Raw genomic sequence first — 14350 nt, 5'->3', positions numbered from 1 at the left:
CTCCTTAAGGGCTCTATAACTGCTTCATAAGCAGGACATTGTGCCTTCACAAGCACTACATAAGCATGTATAAAGGCCTATGTCATGAACTGCAAATAGCACATTGGTATGTTGTTGCCACCAATGCAGTGACGTTACCATTGCCATCGCAAGTGATGCATGCATATGCTTATTTGGGGATTTGCAGTAACAGACATTAGCGGTTATGAATGTCTGTGTCGTGTTTATGAAGGAGCAATCATCAAAAGCGTAGCCTGTTTCTTCTCGTGATCTCCAATAGGGCTACACAATCTAAAATCTTCAACTGGATTTCAGATACCTGATGCAACCAAATGTCAGAGGTCATGCGGAAAAAAATGCTGATACCCATTGGCTGTGGAGATAGCCAATCACCAGGAAGGCCTTGCATCTTCCATGTAAAAAAAAAAAAAAAAACTATTTGCATGATCGCATAGAAACTGTGCCGTCTTATCAACCTATAGACATCAGCGATGTGTTTTTTTATGCTGGGAGCACTTAACGTGGCCTCCGACACTCGCTTGTTTACGGCTGCATTGGCTACGATTCAAGCGAACAAAAAGACAAAAGATAGCTTGTACGCCCCATGGCGACAGTTCATGTCATTACGCTTAAAAGACCAGAATTCGAAATGTGTGCAGCCTCAAGTATCGGATATTAACATAATATGATAATGGATATGTTCATGAGCATAGTCATATTGGGTTTCAGGCAGGTTTTGTTTAGAACTTTTTTTGTTGACAGAAAGTTTTATGTTAATTACATTCCTTGGGCCTTGTGTATAGTTTCCAGTTCTTATTCCAGGGAGTCCCTGTGGGCCTTTACAACCTGTGTGTGTGTGTGTGTGTGTGTGCGTGTGTGTGTGTCTTTTGCCTCATTGTTAGTACTTTATTTTAAGTCCAGGCTTGTTTGTATTCTCGCAGTTCATGGTGGAGCCTGCGTGTTGCCTTTGTACTCACTGTTCCCTTGATTGATACGCACGCAGACACAAAATGGCACCCTCCTCGAACCTCACTCCATAGAAAGGTACACAGCATTCGTAGTCAAGCACACTTGCATTCACAGGCCCCAGACTGCGTTGGAAATGTTCTGTTTTATGTGTATTTTATAAAGACGTCTTTTATGAAAAAAAAACCCGAAATATTTGCAATGGTTTTTCTTCCACGTGAAAAATAAACGACTGAAACGCCAATTGCTATTTAACTGCAAATCTGTTTCTCACCGTTCCTGATTTGAACCCATGGTATTCAGTTGAGTGCAAATGTGGCACATTAAGTAATGAATTCATCAAAACTGCGCTCTTGGACACAAGGAACAGGCAAATCGTCAAATGACAAACAAGCAAAGGATATTGAGGAAGAAAGAGATGTGGTATAATGATTAACATGTTAATTAAAGCAATTAATCAAACGATGTAATATTTGAACGAAAGCTTATTTTCATGCAAATACAGAGTCTGTTCACCAGAGACTGTTATAAGCAACACATATAAAAAAGGCCATGAAAAGTAATCGGAAAACACACATCTGAGGTTACAATTCAGCAGTGACACTAAAATGGAATGCAGACCGCGTTTCATTAAATACTTATGTTACCTGTTTATTGTGGAAGTCATTGGCCTGTAAATACTGTATGATTAATGCTCATAAGATTTAAAATAGTCTGCAATTACGCCATTTTCAGCCGTGTCCTCTTATTCTTATCATGAAATTATTTCCCGGAGTGATATTTCACTTTGGAATGTAGTCATTTTGTGGAGTTTACGGCTATTTCATTAGCATAGAATGAATATTAGCGACATCAGCTGTCCCTACCGACCGTTAACGGTCCGTATATTCACGTTTATCCGGCTACCATTTACTCCTACTTTTTGTGACCTTGCCGAAATGTATATCTTTGAAGCACACGCTAACTGAGACATACAGCATTTGAGTTGCTTTAGCTTCATGCAGGCTAGGTAAAAAAAATAATAAAAAAAACAACCGCAAAAGATCACATCGTTCACAGAATCAAAGTCTGTTTGTCTGAGCTCAAGTACTGGCAAAATGATTTCAAAAACAAAAGCGCCCAGGTGCACATTAAGTTTCACCAGGGGTCTGGCTTAAATTTTTTTAATGCTGAAACGAAATCCTCTTGATTCATGAAAAAATAAATGAGACGCTGCTTACATTGGTTTAAAGTGGCGCATCTACCTCTTGCGCGCATGTGATGTATGCGTCTCAAATAAACGTCAGCTTTAACTCACGTGAATGTACTTTACAATTTGGCTACCTCTTCTTGTGAATGCGAATTACCGCCATTTTACTCTAAAAAAGGGTGCATTTCAACATGAATCGCCTGGATCACATCCTTTCAGCGATGAGGAGCTTTGGGGACAAAAGTGCAGAAGATCGGAGGTTTGTGGTTCATTTTTAAATCTTCAAAAAAATCTGTGCCAAAAGTCGGTGTTTAATTTTCTGCCACATGCAAACACCTGTGACCAATTTAACTCACAAAACAAATAAACCTTTATAAAATAACTTTTGAACATTATGTACTGCAACGGCCAAGCAATTAGAGGCCGAAAACAAGACTTTGTGCAGTTTTTTTTTTTTAAACAACAGATGCCATTTAATGTTGTTGTTAATCTTAAACGGACATACGGATTTCCAAGATGGACGTTCTGGTGCTGCAGCGTTTTATGTCCTCTTTCACCTCAGTGCGTATCATCATCTTTGTTTAATGCTGGAAGTTTTTGTCGTTTGGCCACTTTGCTCCTCCTTAATAACGCATTTACTAACAATTATAAATGTCCAATAACCACCGCCATGATGTCTATTACAGTTGTTATTAATCTATTAGACGCTCGCGGCTCTACTTTAAAATGTCGGATTGGCGTTCCTATGTCCCAACCCCAAAACGACTTTCTGCAAAAAGGATTTGATCTTTACATCATAGGGATTGTCTTAAGCACAATTTGAGTCCGTTGTCCCAGAGTTATCAGTAGAACTAATTGACATCTTCTGACCCCTCTCTGAAAGAAAACAACAGTATCCAGTATTATCCAGCTAGAGGTATGATACATACCAATATAAAGTATTTTTTAAATATACCACCAGTTGCCTAAAGGCTTTGGATACTTTCATTTTCTTTCTTGGAAATGGACTACATTAAAAAATCAACACATAATACCCATTGACCTATTGGACAGCTAGATCCCAAGTGGCTAGCAAGTGCTCTGTAAACAAACCATGCTAGGCCAATACCAATGCGGTACTGTGTTAGCACTACGACGTCTGTCTTTAGATTCATGGTTTGTTTTTACAGTACTGTGCAAAAGTCTTAGGTACCTCTTTAACATTCTGTACAGATAAGATTCTTTCAAAAATAATTCAATGAATGGTCCTAAATAAATGTACAATACATTTTACATTATATTGTAGTAATTTGGCAGAATAGTTAAAAACTGGATCAAATCAATATTTTTTGTGACCACCCTTCGGCGTTAAAACTGCAACAGCTGGACTTGAAAGTTTTAGGGACAGGAAGCAATTTATGTATAGCATTTACATAAATAGGGCGGCACGGATGGTGCAGTGGGTAGCACTGCCGCCTCACAGCAAGGAGGTCTTGGGTTCGAATCCCCGTTGGCTGGGTCCTCTCTGTGCGGAGTTTGCATGTTCTCCCCGTGTCTGCGTGGGTTTCCTCTGAGTACTCCGGTTTCCTCCCACAGTCCAAAGACATGCACGTTAGGCTCATTGGAGAGTCTAAATTGCCTGTAGGTACAAGTGTGTGAGTGAATGGTGTGTGTGCCCTGCGATGGACTTGCGACCTGTCCAGGGTGTATTCCTACCTTTCGCCCAATGCATGCTGGGATAGGCTCCAGGCCCCCTGCGACCCTGTTCAGGATAAGCGGGTTAGGATAATGAATGAATGAATTTCCATAAATCAGACATATGCTGTTTTACTGTCAGGGAAATTCCATGTCAACACACTCTTCGGCCACATCGCCACAGATTTTAATGAGATTCAGCTGGTGTGGCCTTATAAGAAACCCTTGGAACTTAAACAATCTGTGAAAAGTATAATTTATCTGGGGGATTTGATAAATGAACAAAGTTAGCACTAATTTGGGTGACTTTGACTTGCCCTACCTATGTGGGACGTAGTGGTTTGTAGTGCAATCGATTCACCAGACAGTCTTCAGGTAGCTTTGACTTTGAGGTAACTAAATTCCAGGCCCCAGTTTCACAAAGCAGGATCACTGCACTTGAGTAAAAGCCGGAACGCCTCTTTTTACTACAGTCCATGTTCCAGGTTTGGGAGAGTTCCAGGTTTTTCTTTAATCCTGCTTTGTGAAACAGGGCCCAAATGGAGACGAAATCATCTAATGCAATTTAGTCGCTCATTTGTAAAAATGTTGAACTGATGCGTTTCAGTCGGCTAAAGTGAAGCCACAGCGGTCAGTTTGTCTCTCACCACCATAGATGCCCAAAATACGCCGGTGCCGTTCAAACTACAATAACCTCGTTTTCTTCTGGCGAAATTCCAAGTCAGAAAAGCGTTGGAATTCCTGTTGGTTGTAAAAAGCAATTATGACACGGCGTTGTTGTTTTTACCCCGGCTCCTGTAAAGCAGAGTTATTGCAATCTGTCAGCTCCGATGCAGATATCCTAGAGAGAGTGGGCCCGCTAAATTGCCATCGCCTGAAATCTGATATTCACGAAAGAGTCTGGACCAGGAGGTAGATGCGTAATCTAATTACATCGAGAAGATGAGGAATATATTGGAACGTCGTTCCTCCCCGCCTCCTGATCTACAGCGTCAATATGAGCGGGCCCCGCGCGCCGCGATAAAACGCACAACATTTTCTCCCTGGGAGTTATTACGGCTTATTATTTCTCCACATCTTTAAAAGGCTTATTTTCTACACTCGTTTTCTATTTTAAGCCGCGGCGAGGCGCGGATCGGCTCCGCGCTGTTTTTCAACACTGGGGGAAAAAAACAACAAAACAAAAAAAAATCGACTCCGTGCTGCAGTTGATGCGGAAAGTGTCCGCCGGAGATTTGTTAATTATGTGTTTTAACACCTTCGCGAGGCAGGTGTTTACTTGTCATAGCAACGAAGCTCATCGATTTCGAGAGGGGGATAGTTTTCCAGACATTGATTCGGCGCTGCCGGGCTGTCTTGAAATCAAACCGATCAACCATTTAACCTGCCATTTAGCGCCGAGAAGCCGCGGGCGAGACGGGATTCGCCGCCCCTCGTGCTGCCGGCTGTATTCCATTGCGAGAAGGCGGTAGACCTTTCCAGTTGAGGCAAAAATACATAGTCTGCGTCATGCCATACACGCCATAATCAGACGTGCTGTATTTCTTATCACGCCAAATAACCGGTCTAAATGCTATGCCCCTGCACGTACTGTTTCCTGCCTAGTTCCTGGGTGACCGGAACAAGCCCACTTCAGTGAGGTCACGTTATACATGTGATATGATCATGATCACATGCCAGGTCTTTGAGTTGAAAATGCTGAATGACCATTATTAGTTAAGGAGAAAAACTCCTACTTAAAGGTACAATAGGTTACATTTTTGCGTTTTTGTGTTTATAGTCCTTAAATTCCGATTTCAAAATATACAGTTGACGGCCTGACACTGTACCAAAACATTGTATAACTGTACAATAATTCAAGCTCATTGGTTTAAAATTGGTTCTAATGACCACAGCCAATGGCGTTTCAACATCAGCGCATTTACAGAGAGGGTTACAGCGTGTTGTGGTTTAAAGGTGTTTGTTGCTGCGATTCCTCTCTTGAAATCCGAAATGACCAATTGTACCGTCCCAAATCACCCATTATAATTTTATCCATTATAATGAATCAACGTTTTGCTATATTGTCTGTTCATTGGATAGTGTCTAAAGTTAATTGAGTGGGTCAGTGGAATGGCATAGTGATCGATTTAAAGTGAATATTTGGTGATGTAGATCCGCTCCACGGCGGGAACGCGTCACCCACCCCCGCCCGCTTTCCCCGTGTGTTCCAGCTGGGCCCGTTCCCACGACACGCTCGGCTTTTATTAGCCACAAACCATTTCGCTCTCCGTCACATTCGCATTTCAAATAACAGTCCGTTTTACTGAGCCAATAAAAATCCCAATCTCATTTTCCCCACTGTCCCGGGCTCTGGCACAATGACTTTTTAGGACTGTTTTCAATTTATTTCAATTTGTTCCAGAGCTGGGCGGGTTATAGTGGGGGGAATAAGCGAAGTGGATGTTCGGGTAAACTGCTCGTAAAGTAAACGGCTGAATCGGAAAGGAACGCGGGGTCGTCACGGTGGTATTTTGGGTGAAACTAGTAACTACGCTGAAGCGTTTCTAAACAAGTGTATCGACAGGAGCTTTGTTTGAGGAATGGGGCGCTCGATGATCTGGAGTTGGCATAAACGCACGAGAAAAGACTTAAACTGATTAAGCACTTGCACCAAAAGTAAGCAATTCCCAGTGTTGAAGCAAATTTTTTTGGAGGACCCTGGTCTTCAGTCTGGCTGGCTGATTGTACAACTGTTGTGCAGAAGCTTATGAAGGCTGCAGTCTAAAAGCCCCAGCCTACCAACCTCTGTCACACAGATATAAATAGATATAAAGCAGAACACTTACTGTCTTTAAGTGAACATTGGAATGGAGTGACACCACTGGAAAACATCCATGGAGGATGCTAACATCCCGGCTAGCGCAAAACGTTCTCCCAACGTTGCTGCCACGTCGTGGCAATGTTATACCGTTGCCGAAACATTGCAGTCATGCTGTGAGAATGCTTTGACTTAGCTGGGATGCTATCCAACGGTCGGTGTTATTTTTCCCCCGGAGAGAAACTCAAACTTGAGTTAATCTGCCGACTGAGCGGTCGACACGGAGCTGGGTTTGTTTGTGTCGTGTTCGGCGAGTATCGGCGGGCTTCGTTTGATTACAGTCGCCTAGCTACGACGGATTATAATTGCGGAGTGTTATATATAACGGCGGAGCGTTTCCATGACGCCCGAGGCTCGCCGGCGTTTCGGGCCGCTCGTTAGGCCTGCTGCAGACGGTGCTCGTGAATATACGTCCCCCCGACGTTCGTCCAGCGGCGGTCCTGTTCACGTCGGCCTTCAGGCGTAGGCTTTTTCTCGCTGAGGGACTTTATGAAGGAAAGCCGCAGAGAAAAAATCAGCCTGCAAATAGTGCGGTTTCAAATACATTGAAATATATATTGGCATTGCTTACAGTTAAATGTCCTCAACACTTTTCGTTTTTTTGTTTGAACGAAAAAAGCCAGGACATTTTAAAAAATGTTTTCCGTGCAATGTTTGAATGATTGCGGAAGTGTCACAGCTAACACCAATTATTAACACTGACCAGCAGAGGGCGTTGTTATGTAGTTATTCACACTGTCCAACAGAGGGCGCACTCATGTAGTTATTCACACTGACCAGCAGAGGGCGCACTTATGTAGTTATTCACACTGACCAGCAGAGGACGCATATTATGTTGTTATTCATCGGGACCAGCAGGGGGCTCTGTTCTGTAGTACGTCACAAGATGTGACAGGGTGTTCTCCCATCTCTCTCTGCTCTCCCAAATGGACAAGGGGGCAGGGTAGCAAATACCGTTGGTCATTCATTTGGATAAAATCCGGGTGCATAGCCATTTCATTCTTAAGAAATGTGTCCTGTACACGATCAAAAGTCAATTGTCAATTACCAGGGCAATAAGGGAATATTCTGTTTCTTTAAGACACGGGACGTAGGGCAGGCTTCAGACTCTCTCTCCTGTCCGTCTCCTCCCGCTGATACACTATGCTCCAGTTACTAAAGCACTCAGCAAACAGTGACAGGGAGCCGGGTCACCCGTTGAGATCTTTAATTGGTTCAGGAAGTCTGTAGTGATTTCCTGTGGGAGCCACTGTGGGGGGTGGGGGGGTTATCACGTGACCCGCGTGATGAGGCTGTGAGCCGCTGCCAACGGTTAAGCATGGAGGTCTGCGTCTCTCATTTTCTTATCATAAAATCGCGATTTTCCCACGTACCCTACTTAACGAAAGCGAAGCCTTTCAAATCAGCGTCAACACTGAAGCCTTTTCTTTCAGATGCGCAGTTATATAATTTACAAAAGAAAAAAAGAAGTCAGCAAGCTATGCTTTTTTCTTGTTCCAAAAATGACAGATGGGTTTTAGATTTTCCATTAGCACAAGGCTGTCCCTCTAGACTACTGGCCCCAGTGTGTCACTGGAGAGGATACGACTATTAATAAAGAATATTATTAAATAATGAAGCTTCTGTTCATAATACAGCTAACTGGACTGGAACGTGCCATATCTCCTGCCTGCAGATATTTCAGAATATATCTATTCTTTTATATAATACCATTTGATGACGATGAAAGTAATAATTATCATCATCATCCATCAATCATCAATCTTCTTCGGCTAGGCCAAAGTCTTCCGTGCCTAACCTCTCTCGATGCTCTACCTGATTACTTATATTTTCAACCCTGTTGTGAATGTATCTTCGCCATTTTTAGGCGAGAGCGGAGATAATGGAGAGCAATGATCCTTGTATGCATATGTGTTTTAGCTGGGGGGAAAAAATGTAAGAACTTTGTTACTGCCTGTGTGCGATGTACACTTGTCACGTGTGTGTGTGTGTGTGAGAGAGAGAGAGAGAGAGAGAGAGAGAGAGAGAGAGAGAGAGAGAGAGAGAGAGAGAGAGAGAGAGAGAGAGAGAGAGAGAGAGAGAGAGAGAGAACCAATGTGTGAACGGTCTCACTAGATGGCACTAAATATTCGAGCCGCTATTAACAAGATTCAAAAAAGAGCGTGTTGGGACGCGTTCCACCAGTCACACTCCACGCCCTCCGGCTGTCAGACTTCACAATGACGGCAGGATTTCTTTTCTGAAGGCGAACTTTCAGCCTTGGAGGAATAAAAAAGAAAACGTTAACGGGCTGGAAAGCAAGGGAAGTCTATTTTTCGTCAAAAAAATAAAAAAGAAGCGAGCTGTCATTATTCGGGTTTAAGTGTCTGCCGCGGTTTTAATTTATTCCCTCGAGAACGGCGAAGTAAAAAGGAAGACGCAAACGCTCGCTAATAAGGACAGACGGCGTACTCCTTTGCGACTGACTCAGCTGAACAGCGAAGTGGAACAAGACATCCAAAGCTTTGGGAAAAGCTGGCAGGCAAGGCTGTTTCTTTATAAATGTGTAGAGCCGTTATGCCTAAACTTGGTCAGGTGGACCCAGCGTGTATCGTGGATTTTGTTGTTTTGTGACTCGAGATTAAAAACCCGTATTTCTTAACTTATTTTAAAACCGTGTAGGCTTGGCTTGTTAACATTTGCTCTTGTTGAACTCTTTATTTTTGACAAATGTGTTACTTTCAGTGACGAGGTGTCCACACTCTCGCTAATTAGGTCCCCACTGATTTCTACCTGTCAGAGTGTCAGTGTGTGATTCAATCTGTTTCTCCCTCCTGGGGAATTGGCACATTACCGAAAGCATTTAATGATTTTTGCCGTAATATAGCATAATATATAGTATGTAGAGTGTAAATCTTCCTCCAGTCACCATTTCGTATCTTACAAATCAACAACCGGTTCCAATTAAGGGGTTGCAATAATGGTTTGATGGCAAAGCAACTTGTTCAGCAGGTACCCACAACTTGAATTGTTTAAGAAACATTGGTGTTGGCAAACTTTGAGGGGAGTGGTCTACTTTATCTGAGTTTACTTTTAATAATAGATTGGCAAAGTTTCATACAAGTTTTCAATCTTGCTGTGTATAGCAGTGGCATTGTGTAGTGTGTGTGTGTAGAGGTTCATTCCCTCTAATTTGGGAATGATGTCGACCTGCAGCACCAGGTGAGTGTGATCCCTGGCCAATCAGTGATGTTAATCAATCAATCAGCCAATTAACCATCAGGTCAAAAGAGAGAAGCTGCAGTATGATTGGCCAGTATAGCTGGGTTTGAATCTAGGACAGGGGTGTCAACTCAAGTCCCGGTGGCCTCCGTTGGATATCCTCAAATCTGGCCCTTGAATCCAAATCCGGCCCTGATGTTAATTTCTCCCCGCTAATAAACTGAACATTTTGCTCCTGATTGGCCAGACTGTCTTCACACCCGACTCCCAGGTAAAGGGAGGGTTGGGAAACCAGCGGTTTATCGGCCCTCGAGGACCGCGAGTTGACGATTCCCCGAGTCTTTGTCGCCGATTCAGGCCGACGAGGCGGCGGTCTTTGACTTGAACGTACCGTCCGTGTAGAAACGCAGCAGACAGCCCTCCAGAGCTGGAGCTCGATACCGCTGATCAAGGTTACAGGTTTCTCCGTTCCTCCCGCAACTGAAAGCTCCGCATTGTAATGAGCCGTTGATTGTTCTTAATTAGACACTTACCGTCGACCGAATAATGATTCGCCCTCATAAGGTCGCGTTATGTCATCTGTGGCGGCGTGTACCACGGCCTTAGCCCGGGACTTTTAATCAGTTTCATCAACCGCTGCTTTAATTCTCCGTAATGTGCCGCGTGACAAACGATTCCTGGAGAAAGATTCGATTTGTGAATCGATTCAATTCTGAACTGGCAGGCGAAATCATTTGGGTGCCGACTGCCGGAAGTGCGGCGATTTGAATCGAACGATTCGGGCGGGAAAGAGTTCAATGAATGGTAAATGGTTGGCGTTTATATAGCGCCTTTATCCAAAGCGCTGTACAATTGATGCTTCTCATTCACCCGTTCATACACACACTCACACACCGACGGCGATTGGCTGCCATGCAAGGCGCCGACCAGCTCGTCAGGAGCATTCGGGGGTTTGGCGTCTTGCTCGGGGACACTTCGACACAGCCCGGGCGGGGGATCGAACCGGCAACCCTCCGACTGCCAGACGACTGCTCTTACCGCCTGAGCCAATGTCGCCCCAGTGAGTGATCGAACAGCCATGAGCCCGACCCGTTTTGTGCTGAAAGTGAACGTGCAGCAGTACGGGTGAACTTAAACCAGTTTTCAACTTCAATTGAGCCAGATGTTGGCTGCAGTGAAATGGTGGTGGGATCCCAGGACTGAGTTTGGAAAAAAAAAACTAATCTTGGGCATGCCACTTTCATTCAAGAGGGCAGCCTGTAGCGTAGTGGTTAAGGTAAAGGACTGGGACATGCAAGGTCGGCGGTTCGATCCCCGGTGTAGCCGCAATAAGCTCCGCACAGCCGTCGGGCCCTTGAGCGAGGCCCTTAACCCTGCATTGCTCCAGGAGAGGACTGTCTCCTGCTTAGTCTCATCAACCGTACGTCACTCTGGATACCAGTGTCGGCCAAATGCCATTAAGGTAATGTAAAAGGTATTCTCTCAGGCTGTGTTTGAAGCTGCATACTACTCATACTGCATACTACTCATGCCATTTCAATGACAATCAGCCTGAACTAAAGTATGAGGTTTTCAAACACAGCCTGTCACATGGCTGAAATGCTCCTTCCTGATTGGCTCGTTGGTCCACTCTTTCTACGCAAAGGCAGGGGCGCACATCTCCGGTCCTGGAGGTCCGGTCTATGTGCAGGTTTCTGTTCCAACCAGATACCTTAGTTTTGCTTCTCTGACAGCTGAATGAAGTGTGTTAGTTCACTCCTGTCCTAGCTCAGTCAATCCTCAGGATACGTTCGCAGTCTGTGGGTACAGTCGGCACATATGCAAATGTCAGATCAAAATATGATCAAGATAATTAAATGATTCAGAGCGGATCACAAAATCCCGAAACGGACTGGCCTGGACTGGAGCGCACCCCTGTGCTAACATCTGTATCGATCAGGAAAAGTATTTAAGAACAGGAAGCCAGGAAAACAGGAAGACCCCCCCCAAAAAAAAAAAAATGCACTTCTGATGACAACTATGTTTAGAACAGCATTTCCTGTTTATTTTGCTAGTTTCGGGATGTGATGCTCTGACTTATGGTAGAACCTATGCACTTGTAAGTCGCTTTGGATTAAAAGCGTCTGCCAAATGACTAAAATGTAAATGTAAATGTAGGAGAGGCAGGGCGTCTTCAGAAACTGGTTCTGAATAGGCCCCAACCCCCCCCCCCCCCTATAAAAACCCCCTTACATATGCAATTAAATAAAACAACAGCGAGCTTCTGGACATTGGACACGGGTTTAAACCGGGAGTTTAAAGGCATCTGTGGAGTTTTTTTAAAGAATGAGATTTTGTAAGTAGAACAATCAATGCCTTTGTTTCAAATAGGTTTTCATAGTAGAGGAACTACTGGGTCTGTGACCCGAATACAGATCAACAAGAACCTCCAACTGGGTGGGGGGGGCGGGGGCGGGGGGGTGTCAACACTCATACCCTGTCCCTCAAAGGGAACAATGGACCAAATGGCCATTGCCATGAATGGGGGTGTGGTGTGGGGGAATTGAACTGAGGTAGGGGGTGTGGGGGAGGATGTCACAGAGGGGCTGATCAAAGAGACACATTTGACTGGATTAGGGGCGAGACTAAGGTTGCGGATTGGCCCACGACAAGGTGAGATACTTCAGGGGGGGTTAACGGTTCTTCCTTGTTTTCCAACAGCATCCACGGGGACCCCAATTACCATTAAAGAGGGTTTTCGAAAACAAAATGTTTATTTCGAAATATTTTACCCAGTCTATACAAATGCATTATATTGATGGCCGGGGTGTTGAAAAACGCAGGGTTTAAATAATTGCAGGATCCTGGCTAGGTACCTTTATTAACTCGCTGTGAAGACAGATCCAATCCAATTCCTACCCCAATTTGCAATGTCCAATATTCTGCAGCTGTTGCTGCCTTCACACTTTTGAACACCAGTGCCAAATCGGGAGAGCGAATGGCAGGTAAAATAATGAGTGAAATCGGCCGGCGTAGCGCACAGTAGGAGCGAATACCTGCAGACGCCGCGGCCCCGCGGGACGCGTGGTTGAGTAGCGCCGGTGTAGAGGACCGCGCTTCTCCTCTGAAACGCCTGGGGGCACCGGCTGCGTCACACGCAGCTTCGCTCTCGCAGGGTGGAGTGGGAGGACGACCTTTGACGCGCGGCTTTTGACCGAAGTCTGCGGCCTCCCCGCCGACCAGCAGGGGGCGCTGGGTGGCCGTTAACGCCCACGGAAGTGGGCATGTTTAGCGTACGCGCTTCACGGACGCGGTCTTTAAACGCTCCTCGGTGCGAGCGCTTTGTGAGTGCGGTCTGGGGAAGGGCGCGGAGAGAACTTCAGTTAAATCTGACGGGCTTACAGCTGCATCTGTCTCCTCCGCTCCGGTCTGGCACTGAAGCAGCTCCCTGCAGCCTGTGGGAGTGGGAGGAGGGGGGGAGAGAGAGTGGGAGGAGGGGGGGGGAGAGAGAGTGGGAGGAGGGGGGGGGAGAGAGAGTGGGAGGAGGGGGGGGGAGAGAGAGTGGGAGGAGGGGGGGGGAGAGAGAGTGGGAGGAGGGGGGGAGAGAGAGTGGGAGGAGGGGGGGAGAGAGAGTGGGAGGAGGGGGAGAGAGAGAGAGAGAGAGAGAGAGAGAGAGAGAGAGAGAGAGGGGGGGAGAGAGGGGGAGAGAGAGAGAGAGGGAGAGGGAGAGGGAGAGGGAGAAACCGAACCCCCCCGTGTTTGCAGGTATGTATGCACTCGCAGACACGCGTGTCCTTCCTCTTTCTGCCGGTGAAAGAGAATGGCTGGGTTTTGAGCGTGCCTTGATACCGCCAATATCATGCCTCAGACACCAGGGGTCAGTCCGAGGACCTGTCTCCCGGTCACACGCCCAGCTCCCAAAATCCCCCTCCCCGAAGGATGAGTCTGGGGCGAGTTGTTACATTTCCGCCTCATTTTCAACTTTCGTTCTTCGTAGGGGAAACTGGATATCACAAAGCAAGATTACTGAGTTTGGGGTGTAAATTCAAAGAGGAAACAACAGCCGCTTTTACTTCATTCCGTGTTCCAGTTTTGAAAGCTTTCCGGGTTTTACTCAGAGAACTTATCCAGCTAACTCAGATGTCCAACTTCCTGGTCTACCCCACCGGTAAATTCAAAGGCACGGCCGGTACAATCGGTAAGATTTTTGTGTTAAAACATTGTTGCAAGACCATTGTAAATCCCTTCCTATCATTGAAAAAGGCTCACTGACATGTTGACTCACCCTCTGCCTGTGGTTGTAGTCCTGAAATTCGGGTTTCAAAATATACAGTTGACAGGCCAGAGCTCTGTCCCAAAACATTGTGTAGTTGTGCAATATTTCAATCTTATTGGTTGAAAATTGGTTCTAATTGCCCCAGCCAATGGCGTTTCAATGTCAGCACATCCAGAGAGATGGAGTGAGATAAACAGTGTTGTGG

Source organism: Conger conger, chromosome 19, assembly GCF_963514075.1.
Source record: "Conger conger chromosome 19, fConCon1.1, whole genome shotgun sequence".
Taxonomy (NCBI): domain Eukaryota; kingdom Metazoa; phylum Chordata; class Actinopteri; order Anguilliformes; family Congridae; genus Conger; species Conger conger.
The sequence above is the reverse complement of the archived record's forward strand: the minus strand, read 5'-3'. Positions refer to the sequence as shown.